This window comes from Marmota flaviventris, chromosome 14 (assembly GCF_047511675.1).
Source record: "Marmota flaviventris isolate mMarFla1 chromosome 14, mMarFla1.hap1, whole genome shotgun sequence".
Classification (NCBI taxonomy): Eukaryota; Metazoa; Chordata; class Mammalia; order Rodentia; family Sciuridae; genus Marmota; species Marmota flaviventris.
Genome location: NC_092511.1, coordinates 1294511 through 1306487, shown reverse-complemented (window position 1 = coordinate 1306487; position 11977 = coordinate 1294511). Strand labels below are relative to the sequence as shown.

The 11977-nt window shown below is 39.2% G+C and overlaps 2 long non-coding RNA genes across 3 annotated transcripts; one reads left to right on the top strand and one right to left on the bottom strand.

The window, feature by feature from the left end:
* The first annotated feature begins 272 nt into the window (after window positions 1–272).
* On the top strand, window positions 273–10388 carry LOC139701762 (uncharacterized). 2 transcript variants are annotated; one of them, XR_011704282.1, is made up of 3 exons: window positions 273–829; window positions 5366–5508; window positions 10285–10388. It is a non-coding gene; the product is annotated as an uncharacterized lncRNA (long non-coding RNA). The 2 variants fall into 2 exon arrangements; XR_011704283.1 differs by lacking the exon at window positions 10285–10388 and having other exon boundaries at window positions 5366–5607.
* On the bottom strand, window positions 8726–10991 carry LOC139701763 (uncharacterized). The gene is made up of 2 exons (XR_011704284.1): window positions 10909–10991; window positions 8726–9020 (listed from the first exon to the last, which is right to left on the bottom strand). It is a non-coding gene; the product is annotated as an uncharacterized lncRNA (long non-coding RNA).
* Window positions 10992–11977: the final 986 nt, after the last annotated feature.

Below are 11977 nucleotides of genomic sequence, written 5' to 3'. Positions count from 1 at the left end.
GAAAACTGGTTCATGGTGTGGTTGACAGAAAGCACGTTATCAGTCACGTTCAGATAGGCCTCCCCCAGCTCCTTCACTACGAGATGCTATCGCCTAAATAAGGTCATCCCTGTTGGGAGATTAGGTGGACACTCCGGGTCAGCAGAGGAGGCTGTCTGCAAACCTAGGAGCCAGCACAGGGACGGGGGGCAGGTCAGAACCCCCCGTGGAAGCCCAGAGTGGTGGGAGGCAGATTCCCTCCTGGTGGCCACCGGGGCCTCTGCGGCTCTGACAGGAGTAAACATCAAGGATGAATAAACAACATGGATCAGAAGAGAAACTTGTTTGGACTTGTTTGGACTTGTTTGGACTTTGCAGTAACTCAGTGACTTTTTAGTGCTGGTCACAAGATGACCAGAGAGTGTGTCTATGTTAGATAAGTGGATGATATAACCTTTTTGAGTGTGGATGATGTAACCTTCTAAGTTGTGGTCATAGGATAATAAAGTAGTCAGGCAGTATGCTTATGTTAGATAAGTTAGGTGTGAACAACTTGTAAAGTATATAAGCGCGGGGGAAACTCCATGTAATTGCTCACAACTAACTCTCGTCGCCTGAGAGTAAGATCGTGCAGTTGTGTGCCAGCCACCTCGTGTATTGCTTTGTGTGGTGTGCGAATAAACCAGCATTTCAAAAGGCAATCGAGTTCGTGCTTGGTGTTCGCGTACGTCGCGGTCCGGGGTCCAGTGCAGATATCCGGAAGGGAACTCCTGGTAACCAGACAAGGCTGAGAAGCTGCTCGTGACAGTTGGCGTAGTCGGCAGGATACGGAAGAAGAGCTCCGGAGCAGGTAAATATAACCCACATGGCAATGCACAATTTCTTCTACTGAAAACCTAGAATGACCGTGATCGTCCGGCGTCTAGGCTGAAGGTGGAATGAAAGGGGAGTGCCCCCACCAAAATCCTTAGGAGGACGGTGGTCCCTGTGCATGGGGTGGCTTAAGGAAAGGATAGAAAATTGGGCACTATATAGCTGGCATCAGGGAATAAGTCAGATACCTTATAAGATAGAAACAAACGGGTTTATTGCTTGGAAAATTCATGTAGCTAAACTGAGGATCCTCTTAAAAATAGCAACATGGGCTTCAAGGAAGTAATAAAAGGATTTAGGCAGAAATGTAGAATAGGAGAACTAAAGCTCGAGCAAAAGGAATTAAAATCTCAATCGCCATGGCGAGGTATTGAAAGAATTGTTCAGGCAAAGATGCCTGAGTTCCAGAAAGGAACCACAGTTGAGGTAACATTAAGTAATCCTCAGACCGTCCAGCCCATAATGGAGCGGGCTGACAAGAAAGAAATCCCGGAAATATTATGTAAAATTATAGATGATATAGATGATGACAGGCTAAGAGGCAAAAGGTTAGTAAAAGAAGCCCTTAAAAATGGAAGTAATAACCCATTTTTGAAAGACATATTGGACCAACTGGAAGCTCCTGATAAGGCCAGCATGCCAGTTTCAGTAATTAAAACATCCACACCCGGACGGGGACGCCCAGATGGGTTGGAACAAGTTATTGAAACTAGGGACTTAACTAGACCTGAAATGGTTCAGTTAAGGCAAGATTTTTCACAGAAAGGTCAGACCGACGGAGACTTTTTGTTTACAATTCATAGTAAGGGAGGCGAGTCTATAAGACTCGCAGGCAAGGAGATGCAGGTGGTTAATATCCAGATAGACAATCCGAGTGTTGCGGACACTTTAGCAAAGAATATACAAGAGGACCCTGACAGGGTACGCACACTTTGGGATTGGATTGCAATAGCCTGGGCAGAGGCCATCCCACATATAGATTGGGGTGCCTTTGAAGGCCAGGTACAGTGGAAGAATCCCAGTGAAGGGATTAAGATAGTAAAGAAGTTAGCTATTTTTAGCAAAATTTATAATCAGTTTCAAGGATCCCCTTTAAGTGCTCACTTAACAGCCGCGCTCAGGAGAATAATTATAAAAGGAGCACCAGAACAGCATAGAATGATGTTGGCAACCATGCTAGCTGGAGCCAACACCCTATGGGATGTAGTTGAGTTCTTAAAGCAACATCGAGAATTACAACAAGAGCACAAAATGTCATTTCAAGCTGCAATGTCATTTCAAGCTAAAGCTCGAAACCCAGTCTGCTTTCCAACAAATGGTAACGGAAATATTAAATGCTACCAGACAAATGGGAACAGTCAATGTTTCCAGACAAAAAACTTCCGTTTGGGAGGCCCGCCTGGCCAGCGGAGCCTCCCAAGAAACAGAAATATGTTGGGAAATGGCAAAGACTGGAGAAAGGTGCGACCAGGACAAGCCTGGACACAAGGAAATGTTGCTGTAAACAACAGGCAGATAGGAAGCAGAATGAAGCCACAAAGGCCGGTGCCGCGAGGAAATCAGGTGCAGGGCCAGAGAGGAAGGTTTGGTTTAACAATGCCAAGGTTTGGAATATCCAGATGGCAAAACGGCCGGACACCCGGCCGTTCATACAATTAAAATTTATAGTTGATAATCAAGAATATACAGACTCCTTCCTGATAGATACGGGAAGCGAGGTAACAATAGTCAGAGATGATTTTGTAAATAATAAACCAGCTAAGGAAAAAGTTATAGTACAAGGAGTATCTGGACATAGGGCAGAAATGAGAAAAGAATGGGTAACATTTAAAATATATGATTTGGATTATACAATACAAGTGTTGGTAGGCAAAGTTCCACATGGAGTATTAGGAATTCAGGAAATCAGGTTATTATATGGTGAATGGTTACCTTTGAAGAGATTAAAGTGTTTTGAAACAAAAATTTTAAGTCAAGTAAAGATTGATCCAGTAAAATTGCCCCATACTCCACCAGTGTTTACTAAACAGTATCCTATTAAAGGAGGACATGAAGAGATTAGCGCCACAATAAAGGAAATGTTGGAAAAAGATATAATAGAAAAGGCACCATCATTTAAATATAACAGTCCAGTATGGCCTGTTATGAAACCTAATGGCAAGTGGAGATTGACGGTAGACTATAGGAATATAAATAAAGTAACCCCCTCTATGCCAGGTACTCTTCCAGATGTAGAGTCTATTTATGCTCAAATTAGGAATTTTTCACCTACTTGTTTTTGTGCTATAGATTTGAGTGATATGTTTTTCGCTATCCCATTAGATATTAAGAGTAGAGAATTGACTACATTCACTTGGGAATCAGTACAATATAGGTTTAAAAGGTTACCACAAGGATATAAAAATAGCCCAATTATAGCACATGTAACTTTACAAGAAACGTTAAAGGACTTTCAAGATAAAGGAACTACTAAGTTATGGTCATATGTAGATGATATATTAATTGCTGGGAAAGATATGACCGAGTTAAATAAGGTAAAGGACGAGGTAGTTACATTATTGAAATCAAAAGGATGGTCCATCAATCCTGATAAAATTCAGGGTCCAGCCACGTCAGTTAAGTATCTGGGGGTGGTGTGGACTACAGAAGGACCTAAGGTTCCGGATGCAGTAATAAATAAGATTTTGGCTTTACAGTCACCAAAAACCAAGACAGAGGCTCAGCAGGTGATGGGCATTTTGGGATATTGGAGATTACATATCCCATATTTGCAAATGATTCTGGCTCCAATACACAGGGTATGCAGGAAAGCTGCGGACTTTGTATGGGGACCGGAACAGAAAAAGTCATTAGATTTAGCTAAGGAATATGTTCAGACATATACCCAATTGTATGTACCTCAACCTGGTGAAGAAATCATAATTGATATAATATATGCCAATGGCTTTGGAAATTGGGGCATATATACTAAAAGTAATAGTCAGACTAAACCAGTTGGGTTTTACTCCAAAAGATTTCCTTTTTCCGAAAACAAGTACTCTTTCTTTGAAAAAACAGTGTGGACAGCTTATACGGCGGTACAGAGCCTAGGTTTTGTTTTAACTAATAGAATAGTTACATTAAGAACTCAGATACCAATTTTGGATTGGGTACGAACTAAGGAGGAAGACTTTAGAGGTTTACCCATGGAACAAAAAGTGTTGAAATGGAAATGGTATTTGTTAACTATAATTAATGATGCAACAGTGTCAGGGAATAATAAGACATTAAGGTTATCAGAATTAGTTTTTGCTCAGCCTATGGTAGAAGTACCGGTAGAGGTTAAACAACCAAAGACACAACCTATTGGAAAATGGGGGGCAGTTGCTTCTCATAAAAATGCATGGTTCACAGATGGATCAAGTAAAGTAGTAGGAAATGTCACTAAATGGAAAGCTGTGGCATATCGACCAAGTGATAAAAAGATCTTAGTTAAGGAAGGCTCGGATGCCTCAGCACAGTTAGCAGAACTCTGTGCAGTAAAATTGGCCGTTGAACAATCTATCCATAAAAAGAAAAAGTATATACACGTTTTTTCGGACTCATGGGCAGTTTGTAATGGTATTGCCATATGGTCTGCAAAGTGGAAGGAATCTGATTATAAAATTAATGGAAAAGATGTATGGGGAATACATATTTGGAAATTTCTTGCGGAGGCACCTATACATGTAAAGATAGCGCACGTTGATGCTCACACAGGACGTACAGATGAAATATCCAAATTTAATAATGTGGCAGACAAATTGAGTAAATTTGACTCCGAAGGGCTAAAATTGGTGAATAAGGCCCCTTGGAAAATATCAGATAAAACAGATACAAAGATTCGGTTAAAACGTGACCCAAATTGGCATATAAAACTTCCTGAATTGAATGCTGATATTTCGGATGATGAGATCCGACAATTGCATAAGGAATTAGGACATATTGGAACACATGGAATGTTCCAGTGGTTTCAAGGAAGAAATATAAAAGTCACCTGGGGAGCATGCAAGCGTGCGATATCTGGATGTGAATTATGCGCATCCTCGGTACAACGTTTCCGGAGGAATCCACCCCATAATAGGCCGTCACCAAGAGGATTTAATGAAAAGGTACAAATTGATTATATTGGTCCTTTGCAGAATGGAAAATATGTGTGTACTATGGTAGATTGTAGTACCGGATTGGGACATGCATGTGCAAGTAGACATGCAGATCAAAGCTCTACTATGAAAACTATTTGGAGCTGGTGTGCAGCATATGGATGTCCTTGGAATGTGACTTCTGATCAGGGTTCTCATTTTACTGGTAGAAATGTTCAGAAATTAGCTGACGTTTTAGGAATTAATTGGGATTTTCATTTGGCCTATAACCCACAAGCAGCAGGAAATATTGAAAGGTTCAATGGATTATTAAAGACTAAATTGTGGCAGATAGGACAAGATGTGCCATTTGACAAGGCAATACTGATTGCAGTTTTTGAACTTAATTCTAGGCAAAGACTGCACAGGAGATCACCCTTTGAGGAAACATTTCAAAAGGACATCGATGTGCAGGCAGACGGGGACCCAAACCCAGATAATATAAGACCATATAAGGTGTGGATACGTAACAGAAAAGATAACTCTGTGATTAAAGGTGAGATTGTATCACACGGACAAGGAAATACCCTATGGGTATCAACTGGAAAAGGGGACCTCAGATTAGTAAAAAGCCAAGATGTTGTCACTAGGTAAACGTTTGTGTGTTTTGTTTAACATATGCTTTGTTATCCTGATTGTATATTCTTGCTTGTTTTTGGGTGGATATTTTCATTGTAACGAATGGCAGACAGCTCTTTTGAATGGTTCTACTTGTTTTAATCATAAATTGTTGGTACGAGATTTGTTACCCTGTTATGTGCTTAATTATACACTATGTTTCTGGTAATGGCACCTAGGACTTTGTTACTTTTACTATTTTTGCTACTTTTGATAGCCCTGCAGTTCTATTCAGTAATGGGAAATCAAACTACAACTCCCACTACTTTTACTACTACAACTCCATATTATTTTGGTATCAGGAACATTAACCTGACCAAGTATTCTTACAAAGATTGGATCTTCAATTATATTAATTTCACTCATTCACTTCAAGAGTGTAATAATTCTTGTGCAGTAATACCACAATATTGGAGAAGTAACAAATTCCTACAAAATTTTACTGCTATTAGATACCTGTTTTATCATAATTATGCATTTTGCCACCATTATAACAAACACTCCGCACCTAAGGAGTGTGACCATTTTTGGGACATCAATACAGTTGGGGTATATAGCCCAATGTTTAGATCTAGTGCGGATGGAGGATATTCTAATAAATATGAAACTAACCCCCTCCGATGTCATCTGGTACCTGGGATTATGGATATGTGGTCTTATAAGCCACATTTTGTGTATTATTATAGGAAACTTGGAGGCAAACCTTTAGTTAAGAGCTATAATGCTACAGCAGCAGTGCTTAATAATCCAAACCTTACTGTATATACTTTTGAGGAGTCTACAGAAGAGGATGACTTTACATGTATAAAAGCAGCAGAAAAGGATGTTGCATCACTGCCTTTTCAGGTTTGGGTGTCCAACAAACAGAATGATTATAATTTATTCAATTATGAATATGAAGAATATGACTATTCTTCATATGATGATGGAGAAGAAGAAGGGTCTGATAAATTTATAACTACAACCCCACGAACAACCACGTTGGGGATAAATTTGTTGCCATATAATGATTCTAAGGAAATGTTGGATGAATGGAAGAGATTGCCTAGACATTTACAAGGAGCTAGACCGTTGCCTAGATGGCCGCAAGTTTTAGTTGAACCCTACGGGACATGGTGTCCAAAAGAGTTACAGCAGTATCTAGATTCCATGAGCACTAAACAAAGGAATATGTCTATATATATTGAAGATGTGCAAAGCAGAACTCATTTGAATTATACCCATTATGTTTCTTGTGTAGCGGATTTTCCTAATTTACCTATATATGGAAAGTTCGAGATCCTACAGAATCCTGATAGATCCTTAAAAATACGGAACCAATCTTATCTTACTATAGATAATTGGTGGAAAGTCAATACCTTAGGTACCGCCACTTGGCGATCACCTGTTGTGTTGACCGACCCTTTACCACAGCCATTTACCCATAACTTGGTTAAACCAGTGGCCACGCCTCCTAAAATAAAGGACAAAATCGGGTATGTTTGTATCCGCAGCATTTTTGGAGATATGCTTAACCGAACACAGGGACAAGCATTTATTGGTAGAGTTTGCTTCCCTGTTGATTCAACCTTCCTTAAGTGGTGCCAATATAGATATTATTATAAAATTGGTAATTATTCATCTGTAACTTATAAGATTCACACACAGGCCTGTAGGCTGGGTCCAGCTTACAGGACGACTGGGGTATTACATCCTGAATTTGGAATGTTTAATCACTCTGGATGGCTATTATTTGAAAACAAAACAAGGAGGTATGTTTTTAAAAATGCCAATAATGAATGGGACCTCACAGAGATTGTGGATATCCCAAAATTGGGACAGAGAGTGCATAGTCCAGGGTTACATGATTATAAATTCACCGTGGACAAATACATTGTTAACCAGACAGTGTGGAAAAACTACACACAATACTATAATATATTTAATTGGACATGGTGTTATAATTTTAGCAGACAAAATTGTGTACAGAATCCTCTTCATGCTGTATATTTGAATGCCTCTCATATGCATCTTGAGGTGAATAATACGTGGCATAGGTTTGATAATCAGTCCTGGCAACCTGTATTGGTTGTCACACCTAAGGATATTTTGGAAAAACACTTGTATAATGTTACATTTCTGCAGGTAGATTATACTTATAATGGATCCAAAGGAGAATCTTCAAAGTGGCCTTATTATAAATGCCAAGACTGTACCTTTAAGTTTTACGATAATTTCTTTGGGACTTTGATTCCCGTGTTTAATTTGAGTGATGACAAAATCAGAGTGAATGTCCATAATATGTCAATCCCGATGGGAGTTGATTCTAATTATGTGGACACTAAAAATGTTAGTTTAGCTATGGAAAGATCTATTTACAGATGGTTTCCACATTCATGGCAATATGTGATTGGTATTCATAGGTCTATTATGCATAATGATTCCACGTACTATGATATTCCTCTTGATGTAAATATAACTGGAAATGTTTCCAAACATTATGAAGGTGGTAACGCTGTATTAGACAATCAACAGAAACAAACGAGGGATTATACTTTACATCCAACAGTATATTCTCTTGCATTTGTACCACCAGATTTGGATGAAGTTACTTTAGTGAATTACAAAACAGAAACTTACCTGGTAAATGCTGATGACTACTGGTCATTGAAAACTGGGTGCCCTAGAGCACAGCTCTGGGATACTATAATTAGATACCATGTGGATGTAGCAGATAGAAGAACTCTGAAATGGTGGTTGACACAAGGAATGGATTTCTCTACTTGGTCTAGTAAAATATATCCAGGAAAATTACCTTATTACTGGTATATGTTATTACCAGGAAGTGACAATGAATGGAATCTTTATGATATTGTAACACATGATGTTTTACATAATAATACTGATGTGTTTGATGCACATGCAGGTAATCATATTATATATAGTACAAAGATGGATATGCAGAAATGCTATATGGAACCGACCTCTTTAAATCCTTGTTTAATCGATAGAGGAGGATTTAATGAAACCAAGGGATGGGTTACTGCCCATTTCCCAAGAGCGGTCCTCTTCCCACGCAAGGAAAAGGACGGTAATTTTATGAAGACTTTAGAGGCTCCAGGATTTTTACCTTTATTACATCAGCCAGTTAGATTTTTGATACAACCACAAGTACAGCCAATTGTGTTACGATTGTCTGTTAGTGATTTGTTGAAAGGTGAAACTGTATGTCCTTCTTTTGAGTCTACTGTGTTGCCAGATTTGTTTTATTCAGTTCAAAGAAATGCAGCAGGACGGAGACCTTTGCAGTTCGCAGCGATTGGCGCTTTCCTGGCCGGAGCAGCTTTGGGGGCAGCGATCGCTGGAGCAATGACGGAGGAACTTCGAGTGGAAATTTCAGCTCTTCGAGGACTTCAGAATAAACAAAACTTTGTTATCTCACAATTATCTAAAAATCTGCACTCCGCATCTTTACTTATGGAAAGACTTTCTGCAGAACAGGAACTTTTGAAACATCATGTTGATTCACTAAGTAAGGTGATTGAGACTATGGATGCATCATGGAATGTACGTATGAAACAATTGGAGGCAACTCAGGAGTGTGAACATCTGCAAGCAATGATCACCGCGGGATTAGAAGAAATAAGACTGTTATTTAGAACTGGCATAGGCATGGAAACTGCATCAGCTATAACCATATTAGATCCCACAAAGGATTCTTGGTGTGAAACTGGTGTTTGCATGATTAATTTATGGCAAATGTCGACATCTAAGGTTGTAATAGGATATCCAACTAAGGCTATACCGAAGAAAATTGGTAAAGATTGGATAATACCGTTTGATAAGTTTTATTGGTTAAAATGGAACAATATGTCATATTATGTGCCTAGTGAAGCCACTTATGCTATAGGTAAAACAACTATTATAGCATATGATCTTTTCTCAGATGAACCTAGGACTTCTGATATAACTATATCTATGCCTCAGGCTACTCTGTTCGATCTTGGGAATTTTAATATGTTGTCTTGTTATCCTGAACCTTACATGGTTCGACGATGGCAAAACATCTCTTATAGTGATTCTTTAAGTTTGAATGCTGGTTGTCATGTACATACTAATGTCATGATGATGAAACATATGAATCTAACTGTTAAGAAACATCTATTTAGGTCTAAGGATTTTACTGCTACGCAAAACTTACGAGTCCTGACTCAGGTGGTTTATATGTCTAATCATACTTTTGGGTTACATTCTTTTGTACCCCAACCACCTCTGTCAGAAGAATATAAAAAGATGATGAAAGCAACAGAGGCAGCCAAATCCATTTATGCTTCATTGGAAAGGAAATTGAGACAGTACATAATCAAACTACTGAACTTCTCCAAAGATTTTCAGGTGAAACTCATAAAGTTAAAATGTTAGTTGATTCTGGATATTTGATTCCGCGTGACTTTCAGTATACTTATGATTGTAGTTTTGTAGGTTTCTTTAGAAAATTAGTTCATGCAGATGTGAGTTGTATTATGAGATGGAATCCTTTCCATTGGATTAAGGAAGGATTGCTATATGTATGTTGTTTTGTATTATTAGTATTATGCATTAAGGTTTGTTTAAAGATTAATAAGTCTGCAGGAAAGAAAACTTACATTAAAATGGATAAACTTCAACATTACAGAGACCATGAAGCGAAAGGCACTAAGAAAATTAAATCCAAGAAGGAGAAGGACGGCAAGATCGAGGAATTATTCTGAACAGTTGCACTATGCAAATTGTCATCTTTGCATCAAATTTCATGTAAATACATGGTTTTTATATAGTGCATATACACTGTTTGGGCAGGAACGTTTCTCTCTTTTATGTAGACTAATAACCTTACGCAGTGGACCATGGTGTCCGCTGGATAATAATTTGGAGGGTATTGTACCTTCTTTATGTGTATTCTTAAATCATGTTTGGAACTGTATTCCTAATATTAATTCGCACTGTAATGTTTATTGTAGGTATGATGTACACTCGTGTGTTAAGGGTTTATTTGGATTGTTCACGGAAGTAATGAAGTCTGATCATGATTTGTTGACACAGCAATCTAATGCATTTGCTTTTTACATTAATGAGATTATTTCCCTTAGCTATGATAGATCATCGTTGTTTGGTGATGAGGTATTATGTAGGAGTTTTGCGCAATGCAGACGGAGGAAGACGTATAACCCTAGATCTTTGTTTGATATATGCTTAAGGAATATCTGTAAGCCTTATTTTGTTAAATTGTGGACTTATGTCGATTGTCACCAAAACTTACCCAGACTTGGTTAACGTTATAGAATTTCTTGAGGAACTATGTCTGTGGACCAGATAATCATCAGACGGATATTAGGACGCAAATTAAGGAACGACCTGTTGTTCCGGAAGGATCGCATGACTCCAATTCCGATGTTCTTGGAAAAAGATGTTGATTATCCATTTATGATAATTCACAATATGGTGATAGATTTATCGTTAGTGAAGGATTTGAATTTTGATGTTTATTCACGACTGACACATCCTTTTGTGCCACATGTGAAAGCTCCCTTTTGCTGTGAGATTCGTGCTATGCTTCATCCTTTTCTACACTCCTGTGTGGTCGGTGGCTACATAGATGCCGTGGATTGCATCTTCCAATCTGAAGAAGATTGGTTTGGAGGGCCGCGACAGCCCATACGTTTCCCCGAGGACGGGCAACTTCCGAATGGACGACCTAAGACAGGGGACCGTACTTGTCGCTTTGATACATCGGCACCATCAGTACCATCGGCGCCTCCGTATCAAGGGGGTGGAATGACAGGAGTAAACATCAAGGATGAATAAACAACATGGATCAGAAGAGAAACTTGTTTGGACTTGTTTGGACTTGTTTGGACTTTGCAGTAACTCAGTGACTTTTTAGTGCTGGTCACAAGATGACCAGAGAGTGTGTCTATGTTAGATAAGTGGATGATATAACCTTTTTGAGTGTGGATGATGTAACCTTCTAAGTTGTGGTCATAGGATAATAAAGTAGTCAGGCAGTATGCTTATGTTAGATAAGTTAGGTGTGAACAACTTGTAAAGTATATAAGCGCGGGGGAAACTCCATGTAATTGCTCACAACTAACTCTCGTCGCCTGAGAGTAAGATCGTGCAGTTGTGTGCCAGCCACCTCGTGTATTGCTTTGTGTGGTGTGCGAATAAACCAGCATTTCAAAAGGCAATCGAGTTCGTGCTTGGTGTTCGCGTACGTCGCGGTCCGGGGTCCAGTGCAGATATCCGGAAGGGAACTCCTGGTAACCAGACAAGGCTGAGAAGCTGCTCGTGACAGGCTCCTGCTCCGCTGGTGGAGTTTCAGCTTATCA